The sequence below is a fragment of the Ochotona curzoniae genome, unplaced genomic scaffold (genome assembly GCF_017591425.1).
Source record: "Ochotona curzoniae isolate NIBS_2020 unplaced genomic scaffold, NIBS_Ocur_1.0 contig_1014, whole genome shotgun sequence".
Classification (NCBI taxonomy): domain Eukaryota; kingdom Metazoa; phylum Chordata; class Mammalia; order Lagomorpha; family Ochotonidae; genus Ochotona; species Ochotona curzoniae.
This window is the reverse complement of record NW_024464920.1, coordinates 47,866,187-47,884,886: the sequence shown is the minus strand read 5'-3', so window position 1 is coordinate 47,884,886 and position 18,700 is coordinate 47,866,187. Positions and strand designations below refer to the sequence as shown.

The window sequence follows — 18,700 nt, the reverse complement described above, 5'->3', positions numbered from 1 at the left end:
CATAGCACAGAACCAGAGGGTCAGGAGCAGGAATTCAGGTGTGTCTCCAAGCAGCTTTCCAGTGGACAGGCGTTTGGGGCAAGTCAGTGGGCCCTGCAAATTCACTTACATAGCAAGCTGACCCAGAAAGTCAGGCACATCCCTCAAAAGCAGAATCAGACAAAGGAAGAATCAAGAAATCTCTTTGCTTCCAGGAAACAAAGCCAGCAAGAGAATTTTGGGCCAACTCGGAGGGGACAGCGGCTGTCCAGCCACCAAGGTTCGGCCGAGGCAAGTACACCGTTTCTTAGGAGAGACTGGAGCACTTGCCTAAACTGTCATTGTAGGCGGTAATTTGCTAATGGGTAGCTATGGAATGGCTTTCTTTCTTCCTTGGGGATAAATGAGCTCTGGTTCTCGAAAGACAATGCATCTGGCAGGAGGTCAGAAGAAAGAGCGAGAAAAAATGAAGCATTTTGCCCTTGGATCTGGAAAGCAATGGAAATGTATATTTCTGGCAGCTGGGTGGAAAGAGTTTGGCTTTGATGGTTTCTGAGAGACCAGAGGAGGAGACCCTGGGCAGGAAAAGGCTGGAGGAGGAGGAGAGTCAGAGGTCAGATGCCCTTGGGAAGAGGTACCTCCAAGTGCCACCCAGGGAAGCCAGGCCATAGAGCAACCTGCAGCGAGTGAAGGTGGGTGGGCGGCAGTGCAGTGGGAAGGGGTGGCAGGCGGGGGCCTCAGCCCACAGGTGGAGAAACAGCACAGAAACCAACTTAGCTCCATAAATGGTCATTAACACATCATCCTAGAGACTCAGAGAAGAAGGCAGGCCCCTGGGGTTTTGCCCTTGCCCTCCGGGACAGTTGCATCCCCCAGTCATCCATCCGGGCACAGACAGATGTAGCTTTTCTCCCCTTCGTGCAGATAAACAGATCCTGCTCTCCATGAGACAACAGGAAGGCCACCAGATGTGCCTCTTCTCCCAGCTGTTTAAACCCAAGAGATGCTCCCCGCGTGTAGCCCATTGGGGACTATTTTTACTTGAGGCTTTCAGCTTCAGCTCAGGTTCTCCCACAAGCATTCTCCCTGCAACCCCCCGCCCCTCACCGATCCACAGTGAAATGAACCCACGGGAGACCGGGCAGCTCCGCACCAGGGCGCTGGCCCTGTCACGCAGCCTTCCCCGCCATCACTTTGAATCGAGCAGAAGCTAAGTGGGGGCAGCGTGGCCAACGGGTAAAATGAAAATGCAATCTATGCAGCATCTGCTTTCTCTTCCCCTTTCAGCTTTCGCAGACACAAACATGAAAAAAAGGAAAAATAAGGAGAGACAGGGCCCCTTCTGGAACAACAGCATTTGAATTCCGAATCCTCTACCATGCAAGCTGGTGACTGCTTGTACTGCATACCAGGTGCCCCACCGGGTGAGATCCAAGCAAAGAGGGACAAGGGGGCCTGTGTCTACCTTGCCGTTTCTGCCTCCCTCCCCCATCCCAAGCACGATCAATATATTTATACTCACTGGATGATGTCAGCCAGACAATGCTCCCCTAATTGAGAATAATCAGGTTCCGCAATTGCTTCGGCAAACCTGCCGACTCTGTCAGGCAGAGCGATCGGGGGCCTGCTAATGCCGTCCCCAAGAACAATTTCCAGTGCATTCCAGAACAGTTCTCTGACTCATGTATGGCAATGGATTTTCCAAACAGCTCCTAAGAGCTAGCCCTTGAGGAAGTCAGAGCCACAGCCTAGAATGCTTTTCTAAACCTTCCCACCCTCAGCTGGAGTGCAAGGGGAGGGAAAAACCCACAGCCACTTCCTTCAGCCTAAGGCTCATATGTTCTTTTGCAATGTTTTTCTTTTTCCTTCTTTTTTTTTATTTCTTTTATTGGGGTTGTGGTGCTAACTGTCATTTTTGGTTCTTGGTTCTTTGATAATTTCAGGACATCTGGCACGCAGCTCACTGTGGTTGCTAGCTCTGGTATTTGTAGATATGCACGTCCTCTCTACGGCGTGTGCATGTTAACACGCCACATGCATAATTTACTCAAGCATAATTTGGCACTGGCGTGCACAGGTTTATTTTGACATTTAAGTGTAACTGCACAGTGTCGATCGTAAGCACTCGCTTGATAAATATTTGCGACAAACAAACGAATGCATCAAGAAGACAAACAGGCAACTGGCACTCTTTCATTTGTCTGACGACTGAAGGCCTAATCTGAACTAGGCAGTGCCTTCACAGCTGGGAACTCGATGAAGCCAACCTGCAGGACTTCAAGGAGCCCAGAGCTGAGGAATGAGAGGCATATGAATAAACAGGCAGTGATAAGGTAGGGGGAAGTCACTGCTGAAGCCCTGGCAGTCTTCCAAGGCAGGGAGCCCTTACACCACTCCAGGGGGTAGGGTGGTGCGCTCAGGTAAGGCCTGAGCTGGGTGGGGGAGAGGACTGAAGGACCCCAGAAAAAGAGGTCAGCACAATGCATGGTGCAGTGCAAGAAACACTGGGGTATCTGGGAAAAGTGGGGATGTGGCAGAGCTCAGGGAGGGATAGTGGAGAGCATAAAAACCATTTCACTTTTGCACTTACTTCTGATATTGCCAGAGTTTGTACCCACCCTTTACAGCTGAACTAGGCCTGGCTCTGGGTACAGTGAGGAGCCATGAGGAACCCCACCAGCTGGGCAGCCTCTGCCGCCTGGATCCTCCAGTGGGTGGTCCAGTGGGTCTGCGTGGGTGTTCCCATCTGTGGCTTCCTACTAACATCCAACTCAAGTTCAAGTTCATCTCCTTTAGGATTGTTGTCTGGTGGCCAGTCCTCTGATCCACCCCAAGGGGCAACTGGGGTCGAGGTCACTCATTAGTACCTGTTCATTTCATCTTACACTTTGTGCTTTTCTTTAGTCAACATGCCAGTCCCAGAGGATAGAACCCAAGTCTCACTTCTCTTTGACATCTGTGGACCTATCACAGTGTCACCCAAGATAAGCTAGGAAGGCCTGTCCAAAAACTGCTGGAAAAAATGGAATTAAAAGAGAAGCATACTTGTATGCTAAAAATTTTGAAATCCGTGAGAAGTTTCTCAAACACATACATCATTCCCACGCAATTTTAGGAGACCCCCTTGTCTGCACAGATCTTACATTGCTTTTTGCACCAAAATCGACTTGTCGTTGAATTCCACTTTCCATGAACTTTCTTTGCTACACTTGTATTTGCTGATCACATTGCCACTGCTCTGAGGCTACTGAGTAAAAAACACTACTTTCTAAAATGTGTTTCTTGGGATTTCACAGATCACAAGGAACACGTGTACAATGCCACCAGAAGGAAGAATCCCTCTGCTAAATGTAAAGGGAGAAAGGCTGAACACTCAAGTGGCACGTGGGGATGGTTCCGTATCACGTGGCTGGAGACCAGCACGGGCGAGTGATTTAATTTCTACCCCTCCACGTTAAGACTTTGTTGTTCATGTGCCAGGGAGCCGCAACTGGGACCTTTTTTTTTTTTTCACAAAAGAGGAACTGGCAGGAAATCAAAAAGGAAAAATCACCCTTTCCTTGCAAATCCAATGGCATTTAAGGAAGTTGAGCTCTGCCAAGAGGTACAACTGCACAGTACGGGTAACAGGGCAATTCAAGCTGCCGTCCACACTGGCAACCATGACTGTCCCAGAAGTGGGGCTGCAGGGAGAGAACAATCGCCTGGGAACTTGAGTTCTATTCTTGCCAATGGGGCCTTTCAGTGCAGAAGCTGCTCTGAGCCCAGACCGGCTGGTTTCCTTTCTTTCCTCTTTAGGAAAATGACTGTTTTTCACCCACATGTGAATCCATCTATTTTCTCAACAAACATTTACGGAGCACCTCTCAGGCAGCCTGTGTGCTGATGTGTGCTGGCAATGCAAATGAGGGCAGAAGAGACAAAGCCCTGACCTTGTGGAGGGGGGTGTGTGTGCGCGCGCGCGTGCAGGGGGAACAAGAGGGTGTGGAGGGAAGGGAGGGCAGGTGGCACCAGCAGCTGAAGTAGTGCTGACCTCTTAATGCATGTGAGAACTGAATTGCTAGAACATTAATCAAGACTTCTAGGTGCACAGCTTCTTAGCATACATGTCACACATGCTAGTGCGTATTTCTAAAAGAATCACGGGTGATAAAGACGCAGACGGCTCATGGTACCAGGTGAACCCACTCCCTTTTCTGTCAACCCTGCCTGTGTGAGCCGAGCATCTCTCCAGGACTCCTGCAGCCCACTTCTCCCTGACGCTAGGCTCACCCAGCTCGTCCCCCACGCTTTATTGCATCTACAGTGACTTGGATAAATCAGACATCAGCCGGTGCCAGGCCACTGCTTCCACACCTCCCCCAGCCCTTCACCGCTGCAGGCTGCCTGGCCTGACCATGGCTGACCTGAGCCTCTTTTTATCATTGCTCCCTTCCCAGTCCCTGGCCCTGATCCTGCCACCAACGCTCAAGGTCACCCGCAGTTACAGCAACCCAACAACCCAACAAACTGTCCCCGGGTGTTTTTTTTTCTCGCTGAACGATTTCCTTCACTTTCACCTCAATTCTTTGCCATTCCTACACACAGCTCGAATGTCACCTTTTCTGTAAAAGCTCTCTGTTAGCATAATCCTGCGTGCCTTCCACCAAGCGTACGGTGGCTTCACCGCCTTGCGGGACGTGTCGTCCCTAAGCGTAGGCACCTGTGTTGATCTGGTCACAGCTGTGTCTTCCCATCTAAGCCGTAAACTTCTCTGAGCAGGAAGGATCTTGTTTGTATCTAGACTACAGCACAGTGCCTGGTACACACTAGGCCCTCCATAAACACTGCAGGAACATCTGGCTCAGGCTGATGGATGCATCTGATAATTCCTGTGAAAGCAATGGCCAGCATGGTACAGATGTCAGCTTGGCTCTTGAGTACCACGGGTTTTAAACATTTGAACTGATGTTTTAAACATCCACATTCATGAGCCACAGATGCGCAGGGACTGCAGGGCCGCTTCTTCCTCAACATTGTTTCCGTGTGTACTCTATCTGGAGATGGTTGAGAAGTTCAAATAAATGATTAAAGCATGTAAAACAGAACCATTAAGGAATCAGGATCATTGGCTGCAGAAGAGAAGCTTGAAGAGACTTCATAATGGCTCTTAATGAGAGGAGAGATTGCACTCCAAGGACGACGCGGCTAAACATCCTCCTCCTCCGAGGACACCAAAGAGGGAGAAATGAGATTAAAGCCAAAAATAAAACAGAGCTCACTGCTCTCGCAGCAGGGCCCAAGGAACCATCTCCAGCCACCATCACAGGTGGCTACCATGGGCCGAGGGCTTCCTTGGAACGCAGTGCATGCTGTTCTAAGTGCTCCCACATGTTGTCAGCTCCCCAGGAGACACATGTGGGCTCCTTTTATTATTCCCATTCACAGGTGAGGAAATAGACGCTGGCTAAGTGGCTTGCACGGGTCCCACAACTGTTAAGCATTAGAAAATGGATGGAGGTCCAACGCGAAGCTTGGAGAAAACTCAACACATTTACAAGGCCCACTGCAATTTTCAACAAGAAAATCCTGGATATCCTGTCTTCATCGCCAGGGCAACTAGCTCTCCTGTGGTCTTCTGGCAACCCCGAGTGTGTGTGTGTAGTTCAAGCAGCCAGTTTTTTGTTGTTTTGTTTTGTTTGCTTCTGGTTCTGGCAAGCTGGCACACGAGGCCTCGTTTTCCTAATGAACCCGTCCATCGCTTCGCCGTGTTGTGTTGTGAGTAGCGTCAGAGCATGCCTGGCTTCAGCATCCTCAGATGTGCACGTACTCATCCGACCCGACATAAATCGAGTCCTGTTTGGATATTAGGATGCACCCTCCGGAGCGCAGGAACGAGCCCCCAGGGGCTCCAGTGCCAGCATCTTGCTCCCTATTATTTTTTTTTCCAAGGCAGCCTTATTTAGCCTGCCCCAAGGGGAAACACACGGTGGGGTCGCTGTCAACACAGAGCAGGCACAGCCTGGCGGAAAGAAAGTCAACCCGTATCTGTTCACTGGGAGCCCGCGCTGCAGAGGGGCTACGCACTGCAGAGGGGCTATGGGAGGCCTGGGCTGGTTTGCAGAAGCAGGCAGCCCCAAAGGAGCCTGTGAGAAGGGTGTGAATGAGTCACTAGACTTTTCAGGTTGACTGAGATGAGTTCTGCTGATTTTCTTAGAATTGAGATGTGTTATCAGTGTTCACACATTGGCTGTCACGGGAAGAGGATGAGTGATCATTTTCCTGATAGTGCCTGGACTTGGGCAGGGTCATGATATGATCTGGGGAAAGACATGACTTTGCAGGAGCCGGCCGGGCAGCACCTGTGTGCTGGTGTGTGCTGGAGAGGACATACCTGTGACAGGTGCAGGGGCTTTCTGTCATGAGAGTCAGGTCAGCCTGGGTGGAGTCCTAGCTCTCAGGGTATTAGAAGGTACTTGGAATGCATGGCTTGCAAAAAGCATCTGCTTTTTAGTATCAGGTCCCCCACAACTGATGCCTTAGTTAACTAATAGTTTGGGTTCTAGGAATTCACGCAATCTCCTGTGGCCTCAATTGCTTCATCTTGAAGATGGATACCACCAGGGCACTTATACTTTCAGATCAGATTAAGTAGATGCACTCGCATCAATGGCTGAAGTACAGCCAGTTTCAAACTTGGGTTTCTCTGAATGCACACATTTTCTATTGATACAATTACAAACCTGCCAGAGGACCTGTTCAAGTGTTTGCTCAGAACAGGAGCTTGGTCAGCATTTCTTAAGTGTAGAGGGAACTAAAAGAATGGATTTAGAGGAATCTAGGCATGGCTACCTGCTCTGACTGCGTCGTAACTTATACTCCCGGACAAACTGGAAAATTGGACATTCTCCTTAATCCTTTTAGGGTAGTACCTCACAAAAGGGGCATGTTCTGGAACCAGACATCCCCGCAGACTAGAAGACACGGGAGGGGACGGTTTCGCATGAGATTTCCAGAAGAATGGCAGAAGGATTGAGTTGCAGACTGTCACACCTGAAGGACAGGTGGCAGGGAGCAGGGCTCTCAAGAGAGCAAAAGCCTTCCATCACCAGAAACTGAGAATATGTGTTGCTTACCTTGTCTACAAAAAAAATACAGAATACAGTCAAGCCTGGTTTGTAATCCCCTACTAGTATTACTTGTTCTACTAGTGACAACTTGAAATGAATTCTTTAATTTGAAATGAAATATATAATGCCTTAGGAGCTGGTACAGAATGATAGAACCTTAATATTTCAGTGAATCATACAAAATTGCCACTTTTGGGATAAAAAAAACTGGTCAAGCATGATCCATTTCCTATAGCTCAATCTAATCTATTTAATGTAAGAAATGTTAAATAAAACATTCTTTGTCTTTTAACTATGGCCATAAGACCATATTGGCCAGTTTTATTTATTCCAGGCCTTTTTGCCTTCTAGAATTTGTGCACAGGAGGTGTTAAATAAATGCTTTGTTAACTGGGTGGTGTTTTGTTATCTTCTCTAAAAAGTTAGGCCTAGAGGCTGGTGCTGTTGAGTAGTTGGTAAAGCCTGTGGTGCCAGAATCTTGTATGGGACCAATCTGAGTCCCATCTGCTCTGCTTCTGATCCAGCTCCCTGCTAATGCACCTGGGAAAGCAGTAGAAGATGGCTCAAGGCCTTGGGTCCCTGCCACCCATGAGGAAGACCCAGAAGAAGTTCCTTGTTTCTGACTTGGGCTGGCCCAGATCATGCCATTGAGGCCATTTGGTGTGTAGGCTAATGAATGGAAAATCTCTCTTCCTCTCTCTCTGTAACTCTACCTTTCAAATAAGTAAATAAACAAATCATTAAAAACAAACAAAAAAGGCATAAATTTTGCTTTACTGCTTAATGCTGAGACTGCCCTTAAAATGAACAAAGTCTTAACTTCCCATTAAATTTTTAGGATATACATAAATCCCTTCTGTTCCTCATTTGGGACAGTACCAGGAAGCTAATTAATACATTATTAATACATTGCAGAGGCCAGCAAGATTCTGCCTGCCCACACAGCCATGACAAGCATAAGTGCAGGTCAGAAATCTTTACCTAATGGAGTGTTACGCCTGTGACTGTGAAGTGAAATGAAAGTACACCATTGGACAATTTAAAAAAGAAAAAGCAAAGAAATAAGGAAGGTGGCAGGTGGGTAAGGAGGAATGTGGGAAGAGGAGAAGAGGACGGAAAGGATCACTGGGCTCCTACATCTATATTGTGAAATATGTGAAATTTGTTCACAATGAATAAAGCTATAAAAAGTATTCTTGGGCCCAGCGCGATGGCATAGTGGTTAAGGTCCTTGTCTTGCACGCACCGGGATCCCATATGGGCACTGGTTCTAATCCTGACGGCCCTGCTTCCCATCCAGCTCCCTGCTTGTGACCTGGGAAAGCAGTAGAGAATGGCCCAAAGCCTTGGGACCCTGCACCCGCGTGGGAGACCCAGATGAGCTCCTGGCTCCTGGCTTCGGATTTGCTCAGCTCTGACAGTTGCAGTCAGTTAGGGAGTGAACCATCATACAGAAGATCTTCCTCTCTGTCCCTCCTCCTTTCTGTATATCTGGCTTTCCAATAAAAATAAATAAATATTTTAAAAAGTATTCTTGCAATATTAAAGGAAAATATTGCTATAATCATGAAAAGGCATTGTGTGTTAGAGTGGTGCACTAAAACACATTATAGACTTAAAATGAGGTGACTAGCAGAGTTCTTTCTGGATGGTTCCAACAGATTCTGAATGGGCCATCCAAAATGCCTTGCAATGACATAGGTATCTCTTCTTGGGGTCCCCAGGCTGAACACCTTCATCATCATCCAGAGCAGGATTGTGTAATAGCTGTGGTGGATCCCAAACTCAGGAGCGAGGATGGAAATCATGGAGCAGCCCATGTGCAATGGCTCCCGCTTGAGAAATGAAAGGCTTCTCCACCACAGCTTATATTCAAGGAGGAGTGTGTTTGGCTTAGTGATTAAGACACCTGTGCCCATATTAGAGTTCCTGGGTTCAAATTCCAGCTCTGTTTCTGCTTCCAGCCTCCAGCTCACGACGACCCTGCAAGGCAGTGGTAGTGGCTCAAGTGGTTACGATTTCATGGAAGACCCAGACTGAGTTCCTAAGCTTTGGCTTCCTTCAGCCCTGGGCTAGTTTGGGCTGTTACACTTTTGGTGAGTGAGCCAGTAGATGGGAGGCCTCTGTCTTGCTCCAATAACCAGAATAATAGTAAAATGAGGAACCTGACTAACCCACAAGTACAGCACCCATGTGGGCTAATGTTTTCTCCCGTGTTAACCACCTCCTAGACAATATTCATTCTCTATTGCACTTGCTGTTGCACGAGAACTGGGATAAGGCCTTGAACTGCCTTCGTTTCCTGCGGGCAGGGGTGAGAATTGTGGTAGCTGGAACTACCGAAAGTATGATTTGGGGTTGGCTTCACCCAGAGTCATGACAGCAGCCATATTGCAAAAGCAGAGTTCTGAGAACACAGAGTTGCTTTCTGTTTTCAAACAGACCCACAATTCCCTGTACATCTGGATTCCTTGTGAAAAATCCAACATATGGGCCAGAGGGGGCCCATGACATCAGCAGCCTTAGCTTTTCCCTGAATGCCACAGGTTTTTCTCTGAGATTTCTTTGCACCCAGGACACACACAGTGCTGCTTAGTTCTTGCCATCTCACGCAGACCCAGCCTCAGGTGATGGATGGGCTTGCACCGTCGCGTTTCACTGCTAACTACATTTTAGATTAGTGAGGGCAAGAATTATTCCAAACACACTCGAGGTAATAACCAGTCAGAGGTCCAGCAGGCCAACCATTCAATCAGAGAGAGGGGAAAAAATTAGCCTATCTTAAGAAAGAGTTCAAGTGGTTTTGTGCAAGAGATCTTATTTAAGTCTACAAGTGTCCTTAACACACTGACAGACCTGGGTAATTTTATACTTCCCTTTTTAACTCACTGAACACTCCTAATTTCATGGCACAGTGCTTAGGAACAAGAGGCGCTGCTGACAGGAGATGGCAGGTTCTTGGGGAAACTGGCTGTAGTTGAGGTGAGGGGTCTGTGCCAGGCCTGCCTTGCCTGCAGAGGCAGAGGGGAGGGAAGGGGCTGCTGCCGGAAGAACAAAGACAGATGCTGTAAAGGCTGGCACGAAGTGAGGGGCTCTGGGCCAATCCCCCATTACAGCAGCAACACAGCTATAATTCAAGAGTACAAGAAGCGCTTCCAACAAGTGTGGAGCCAAGCGCTAGCCGTACCACTACGACCTGCTCTCAGCAGTGCAGTTTCTACAACACTGTCTGGTTCTTTCCCCATTCAAAAAAAAAAAAAATCTGCTGAACCACAAAGAAAAGCAGTTGGAAATCATATCCACTGCTTGCTGTTGTAAATGACTGAAATTACCTTTTGCTTAGTAACAAAGGACTTTCAGATCATTGATTGAGTAGCTGTTATGCGCTTGGCAATAGTTTTATGGCTTATCATGCTGAAGACGATCATGAAAAAGTCATTTGTTGAACCCTCCCCCTTGCTGGAAAAATGTTTGCCCTGCCAAGGATCAAGTATGAAATAATAAAACAGCTCAAGAAAGTGTAATGCTTATTGATTGATTTTTATTTATCTGAAAGGTAAAGAGATAAGAGATGGATCTCACAGCTGTTGGTTCGCTTCCCAAACGCACATGACTGCCAGGGCTGGGCTAGGCTGAAGCCAGGAGCCCAGAACTCCACCAAGGACTCCTTCTACTGCCTCCCTGGGTGCTCATTAGCATGAAATTGGATCAGAGGTACTCTGAGATGGGAAGTGTGCATTCCAGGCAGAGATGCTCCACATCTGCCCCAGGCTGCAGATGTTAATGGTGCTACCAGCGGTTCTTCTAGCCTCCAGGAGCCTCACACGCTGCAGAGAGAGCTCCTTTTTACTAAAACAGAACACAGCCTGGCATTGTGTGAAGTCCGGGCTGAGTGTTCACAGGTTCGTGGCAGCTCTATACTCAGATAAAACACAGTGCAGCTGGGAGTCAAAGAGTGGCTTTTGTGGCTCCAACTACTGCAAAGTTTTAGCCTGAAATAAATTACAGGGATGCTTATTCGACTCACTAAATTCTAAATCATATGGGTCTTTCTTGCGTTTATTTTTAATTTTCATTTTTAAGAGACAGAGAAGGTGGGCGAGGGAGAGAAAGCTCTTATCCACTGGCTTATCCCCATATACCCATGATTGCTGGGGCTCAGCCAAGGGGCCAATGCCAGGAGCTGGGAACTCAATCCAGGTCTCCCTCATGAGTGTCCAGGACCAACTATTGTCTGAGTCATCACCGCTGTTTCCCGGGCTCTGCAGCAGCAGGGGGCTAGAGTCAGGACCCAGAGGCCAGGAGAATCCAGCTCAGGTGCTTCCAGGGAGTGTGTCTTAACAGCTATGCACGTTTGTACATGAAACACACTTCAAACTTCCAGAAAAGCACAAGGAAGAACACAATCCATCACTCACAGGGTTCTCAAGAGTCTGTTTCACAGAACCTGTCCTATTTCAGAGTTCCCGGCAGGGGCACAGATTCTTCCAGATTGGAGGTCAGCCTCAGGCACACACAGACCTTCTTTGGGGCTCATGGAATTCTCTTCCTCAGCCTCTGGTCATTCTAATGCGACTTGTAACTTCCACCTGTGGTGGCTCACAGAGCACTGGAGGGGGAGGAGCTGTGACAGATGCCACCCAGCAATAGTTCACATGTTTATTTAGGGCAATCAACATTTCCACAAAGATCTGTGGTTCTTTATCTATTTGCAGTGGGAGAGACAGGCAAACAGAGAGGAATCTTCCATTCACTTGTTCCCTTCCCAAATGTACATACAAGCCAGGGTGGAGCCAGACCTAAGTCAGGAACCTGGGACTTAAGTCAGCCAAGTCTCCCGTGTGGGCGACAGGGACTCAACTGCTTGAACCATCCCTTTATTCATTTTGGCAGGAGCAGAGCTAAAACTCAAAGGACCGTGACACAGAGTGAGGGTGGTAGCTTTCTGGGAAATAGTGGAGTATATGGGATGGGAAAATGGGCACCAAAGCACAGACAGTCCAGACAGCTCTTTTCACCGAGAGGGAGGCGGGCACAGTCTCTGGATGTTCTCTAAGTAGGTATGTGTTTGTGTAAACAATTAGCCCTTTGATGAGGATCAACACTCTGAAACCTCTAACATTCTTTTCCAACCATGCTACCAACCAAGCCTTGCTGAAGTTTTACAAATCACCCGGTTACTTTTGGAACTTGGGATTCCTGTACTGTAGCAGTCATGATTTACTTGGAGGGAGCATGTTGCAGTTTACAGGTGGTTTTTTTAGATCCACTATTTTTTATGCCCACTATTTGCTCAGCACCATGGCCCTGTGCTACCAGGGGCTCATCTCCACAAGCGATTTCCTTTGAAAGAAACTGCCTGTTATAGAAACTACTAGTTAGAGAAATCAATAAAAATTTCCCCAAGCCGACTTGTTGGGTTTGGAGCGAATGCCAGGATTAAGTCAGCAACTGGTGAGCCATGAAAGGAAGGGGCCCCCAACATAGCCACTGAGGGTCCTGGAGGACACTGAACGTCCCCGGAGGATAATGAGACAGAGACTTAGGAACTGGGGAGTGGTGCAGGTGAAAGAGGCTGTGGTGCAAAAGAGAGAGGGCAGGAGGAGGGGTGCCCAGCATAGAGCAGGTGTGCAGCATGGGCACAGTCAGTGCTTATACAACTCAAGTGTGGTGGGGCCTGCAGCTTGAGCTGCGTCCTGTGACACATGATTTATCTATCTCTCTCTCTATAATAGTGGCTAATAGGCTGTGTGTTTAGAGGGTTTTTTGTTTTTTTGTTTTTTTTTTTTTTTTGGTTGTTGTTGGAAATGCAGAGAGAAGGAGAGCGAGAGAAAAAGATCTTCTATCTGCTGGTTTACTCCCCAGATGGCCACAATGGTCAGAGCTGAACTGCTCTACAGCCAGGAACCAGGAGCCTCCTCTTCTGGGTCTCCCGTACAGTACAGGGTTCCAAGACTTTCAGCTATCCTCTACTGCTTTGCTGGGCCATAAGCACGGAACTGGATAGGAAGTGGAGCAGCCAGGGGCATGAACCAGTGCCTGTATGGCATGCTGGAACTTGCAGGCAGGATTAGCCAGTTGAGTCATCACACCAGCCCCTAGGATGAGTGTTTTGAAAATACCGTTGAGGAGGGAAGAATTGGTTCACCATCTGGGACAGGAGGAGGGCTCATTTTACCAGACAGGTCTGTCTTCCTCGCCATCGCATGGCCTCCTCTGTCCTAACTCTTAGAAACCGCATTTCAAAGCCCGGCCTACAGCAGGCTGCTTCCACAGCGGCTTCCCAGAAGCCCTCCGTGACTGCTACCAACTAGTCACAGTGACCCTTATGGATGTCGCGGGGCATCCACAGACCCACGCAGCCTGCTGAAAATTAGTTCCACTTTCCTACTTAGAGGCGTGATGTGAAATCAAGTGGATCACATTGCAGCAAACGGAGTAAATTTGGTAGAATACACCTCTGGGGCTGCTCACTCTGGAAACCGAATCCCCGTGGCAGTGTGTTGCCTCCAGTGACATAGAATGGATGCATTTATCTGCTGTATTTGTGGCTACATTCACATCAGGGCTGTTGGATAGAGGGGTGTACTCTTTAATCCTTAGGAGAGGGTCCCAGAGAAAGCCTCTATGGGACAATCAAAACGTGAGGCTGGAGTAAGGATGGTTACCTGACCAAGAATGACAGCTCCTTGGAGCGAGCAGACGGATGCACCACTCCCAAACCATGACTGTCCCTTCATGCCCTCCCTCCTTTGTTTTCCATGGTCAAAAGGGCAGTTGGCACAGTCTCCATTCAATGAATGCATTTCCAGGGTAGCAGGCGAGCAAGGCTTGGAGCGAGTCCAGAGGAGAAGAAAGGGATTAAAAGGTCAGAGGAGGACTCTAATGAGTCGAGAGTCTTGAGGCGGGAGAGGAAAGGCTGAGGCTGGCAGCGGAGGCGGCGGGTGGCTTGGGTTATTCACAGAGTGCGCTGTGTGCAAGGGCGGGAGAGAGACAATCTGACGAGTAGAAAACCTGTGTGAGATGATTTAGGAGCCCTGCAGGAGGGAAGTGCCTGGGAGGCCTTCTCTAAGCCGTGCCAGCTCCTACCTTGTGTCTTGTCCATGGCCAGGGCAGGCTTCTTGCCCACCCATGTCCTTGGCAGGAAGCGCTGAGCCCTCGCCTCCCCGGGGAGGGGCTTAGAAAGCCGGCAGGACCCTCATGCCCATGCTGCGACAGCTCCTCCTTGCTGCGGGCCTGGCTCTGCCGAGGCCCAGGCCTAGCCGGCCACACTGCACCTTGCTCCAAAGCCTGTCACTGAAGCTTCCTGAATTTCATGGGGGCACTGGAAATCTTGTTTTTCAGGTTTGACATGATTTGGGGATCACACCTAGCATCCACTCCGGGACCAAGCCTTCTCTTTTCTCTCTTCCTAGATTTCCCCCAGCCCTCCTCCAGCCCTGTCCCCTAGCGTGGCCTGTCTCTGAGCACAGGGCAGTTGTCCAGTGTGTCTCCTCCCACTCGTGGCCAGATTCTCTATCCCTATTGCCCAGATCCCCGCTGCAACCACTCGGGCCACTGCCCACTTGTCTGTCACCTAGCCACACCATGAGATGCCCGGGCTCACGGCTTTACCAAGATCCTGGCCTTACACGTCACAAGCACCCTTAAGAGATGGAGGAGGGGCTACTGGAATCTTGGTAATTACAAGATCTCCAAAGCAGCATTTCTATTAGAACAAGATGAGAACAACATGGACGTATCCCTCATTATTCTGTTATGAACAAAAATCATTCACTGGAAATGTTCTGAAATGCACCCTTGACTCCAGTTTGAAGTTACACATGTTCTACAAGCATGTATAGATTTCAAAGCTTTCACACCAGAAGAAGCCCATCTTTTAATGTCATTGTTCTACCAATATTCCCAGGGGCCTTTGTGCAAGTTCTCTCTTTTGGCCTGACTTCCAGAGCATTCCAACACTCTGGTAGGAACCTCAACACAGGGGCTTGGGCCCATGTGCAGCTGACGGAAGGGGCCAGGATCGCGGAAGGGCTGGGGGTGAGAGAAGAGAAGGGCGTATTTTACGTTTATCTGCTGTCGTGTATTTAACGATTTTGCTGCTTGAGCTATTGCAGCCCCTCTAGTTTCCCATCAGTCCGGCGCCTAACCTAAGGGAAGATGACAGAATGGGTGTAACCCCTGCGGCCACTGGAGATGCTCCAGCAACCTCACAGTCTAATGGAGAGTTAAAGCACGCGGGCTTTCTGCCCTGGGCTCTCGCTGGAACGAGGCCGAGCTCACACACATATACACGGTCTGACACTCACTCTGAACTGCCTTGCTGGAGCTGGCACAGAGCGTTAAGCCACCAACTGCAATGTCAGCATCCTGTACCTGAGCTCCATTTAGGGGATGAATCAGTGGATGAAAGATCTGCCTCTCTTTCTCGCTTTGCCTTTCAAGTAAATTTAAAAATTATATTTTTAAGGCGGGTCTTGCAAGGAAACAACTTTATGGAATCTGCTCAAATTACAAATAATTTTGTGCAAAAATTATGTTGGCATCACATGATATTACACCAACTCTGAATCAGGCCTTCAACAGAGCGGCAGGACCAAATGCCCACGATCTATAATGGGTCACGGTGAGGATAACCACATCTTCTGGAAGCTGCCTCTGGCAGGACCTCTGCTCGTGTCCTAGGGGACTGCCCTCCGGGAGCATGGTCTCCTCCCTTACGGCTTGGAGACCAGCCTGGAGGAGGAAAGGGCTTCTCCCACATGTTCCAACTTCACAGATAGGAAGACAGAGGCCCCTAGTTTGCCTCTGAATGAAGATATGTCCACTCACACACGGTTTATAGGTCCAAAGAGAGAAGCAAGCGTGGAGCTTCTGGAAGCTGAGCTTCAGAGTGAGACATACTCTTCTGCTCCACAGCCACGGGAGTCCTCACCTGCTGCCAGGGAGAGCCAAGACACCAGCTCGCTCGGGAATGCTTTGACACATCCCGTCTACACAAGTCTGGCTAACTGTAACAGGGATCAGAGCCTCTACTTGCAGACCTCTGTGCGTGAAGTTTTATTTAATCATGTTAAGGACACGGTAAGAAAGGGTGTGGAACATGGGAAAGACATGGGTTCTTGGCCAGCCATAATTTCAGTATGAGTCAGCAGCATGCCATAAATGCCAAAAAGCCTAATGCAAACATGAGCCACATTAATAGAAGTATGGGGTGTACCTTTAGGGAGACAAGTACCCCATAGCCCTGTCAGAGCCCTGCTAGAGAGCTACGTTCCCTTCTGGGCACCATGAAAGGAAAGAGGTGTTAGACTGGAGTTGGTGCAGAGGCAAGTACCTGACGTGCTGGTGGCACCACTGCCACAGAGGAGGAGCAGTGGAGAGAATTGGGGAGCGGGGGGATGTTTATGCTTGGCCAAGAAGACATTGAAGGACAGGACTGGATTGGCAAGAGGAGGCTTTCTGGGGAAAGAGCTTGGGGTAAATTTCTGGTGGCAGAAATTTAATTTCTGGATTCCTCAAGAGTAAAACAAATAAACAAAAACATGCATGAGGGCTTTCTTATTCTTTGCTTCTTTTTTTGCAAAACAAACATTGTCAGCCAAATAGATCCACTTCTTGCCAAGATTTCTTTGGAATGCAGAGATCTGTGGAAGCATTTAAATCCCTCTGCTGACTCATTGCTCTCTGCCTTTTAGCACACCACCCCCAAGAAGCCCTCTCTATGAATGCCCTCTGCTAGTCATTTGCTCTGTTAGCTCCTTGCCATGAAGTTTGCATTGCACTAGGATATTCCCTGGTTTGTCCTAGTTTCTCTAAGAAATTGTGACTCTATTCAGCTTTTGTTTGTGTTATCCTAAATGTTCTCATTCTTTCTGGTACCTGTCAGTTACAGGGATTGAGGGAGCTTTCTGCAGACGGTAGCCAAAAGATGAATTAAAGTAACCAGACAGGTAATGTTTCGTCGCATCTACATGACAATGCATTACAGCGTTCTCTTGATGATAATCACGGCGAACAGACCTTCACTTAGTGACTAACAGGAGCTGACAGAGTCAGCCATGGAGTAGATCGCACTTCCTCACGTCCCTCACGAGCTGCGTATCTCTACTGGGGAGAAGCAAGAGTCTGAAGGCGCTATCTTTCTTGCTCCAGGAGTTGGAACCAAGGGATCCCCAGCTCTTACGCTTCTCCCCTCTCTCTACCTAACATGTACAGGGTAGGTACGGTCAAGGGCAACATCCACAGCATCCACTTGGTAGAACATGTGATGCCTCTGGAGTCTCTTGCACTGGGCATTCTGGGTCAGAGGGGAGACACAGCCTATGGACTCATCAGGAGGCCAAAGTGAGAACGCAACGCAGGAGCCACATTCACACAGGAGCCATATTCACGCTCCATGTCCCTCTCTGTCACTGGGCGGCGTTACCTCCCACAACGTGCACAGCAAACGATCTGCTCCTTTGTAACCCCACTCACCAGCCTGAAACTCACTTGGACCATTGAAAGAGCAAAATTCCTGCCGAGAGACAGAGGCCCCGTTGCCAACTACCATTAGCTGTTAGTCACACCTGGGGGTGGCCACGGTTATGGTCACAGACGCAGCCGGCCTGTCCCTGTCCCAGCGGCCTGGCCGCCTTTGGCTCTGCTGAGTCCCAGGGCCTGGGGAAGTGGCTATTGTCCCTTCTTGATCTCTGGGCTTCTGTGTTTAGAGCTACACACCCTCTCACAAGGCTCCACCTGCCAAGTCCATCTCAGGGATATTAACAGATATGATTCGTGAAAAATCAGGCGGAAGCCTTCGTATGCTTCAAAAGGAATAACCTCTTTAAGAAAGATAGGGCCCATCAGCCCCAGATAAGTACATCCACATTCTGCTTTTCCACATGACACTGCAACTGCCAGAGGGGCAGTACCGCACTGCAGCACGTCTCCCCAGTGCAAAGCATGGGGCTGGAGTGTCAACGCTACTTGCCACTGATACTTGCCACTGCAGATAGAGAAGCAACTAGCAAATGACATCCAAACAACCCACAAAAGCACTGTTGATAGTTATAGCTCCTGATGGGATCCAGACCAGGGTTGGCTGTTACTCTTCCTACCTGCAGGGAAGAGGGGAAGGGCCTTGCCCTGCGTGGCAGGAAGTCATGGCCCTCTGTTCTCAGTGAGACAGGTGGTTTCCAACAGAAAACCCAAGGGCTGCAGAGGAAGGGCGGTCTAGCTACACTCTCATTTCACCAAGTGGGAAACTGAAGTTGGAGATTCCAGGCGCCTTGTTCAAGGTCATGGAGTCAGTCTTTAGGAGAGAGGGATTCAGTTTTCAGGAGCCTTGGCGGGATCCTGTGATTCTACAACATTGTGTTCCACCTAGTGTGGTGGGAGAAGCCTGGTTCCAGCAGCTAGGAACAACCTTGAGGTCATGAAAATCCATTGAGCTTTGTTTTCTCTTTCTGATAAAGGAGGGACAAAAGGCGAGGTCCGCCATGGTTCTCCAAGATCAGTCAGATCAAACAAGATCATTTAGCTTTAGCATAAAGCAACTTGGTTAAGGAAACGTCTCCCACTGGGGATAAATGAGAGGCTCTCAGGGGAGGGAGGTTCTGTGTGAAGTG

General features: G+C 48.8%; 1 protein-coding gene across 2 annotated transcripts in view; it reads right to left on the bottom strand.

The window, feature by feature from the left end:
- Positions 1-18,700, bottom strand: part of GRAP2 (GRB2 related adaptor protein 2) — a 62,135-nt gene that overhangs the window by 35,840 nt on the left and 7,595 nt on the right. Inside the window, exon 1 of one of the 2 annotated variants that reach the window (XM_040986402.1) lies at positions 1,502-2,657. The exons of the other annotated variant lie outside the window; for it this stretch is intronic. The gene's annotated coding sequence lies outside the window, so the exon portion shown is untranslated. Of the gene's footprint in view, positions 1-1,501; positions 2,658-18,700 lie in introns of those variants that run through there. 2 annotated transcript variants of the gene reach the window in all.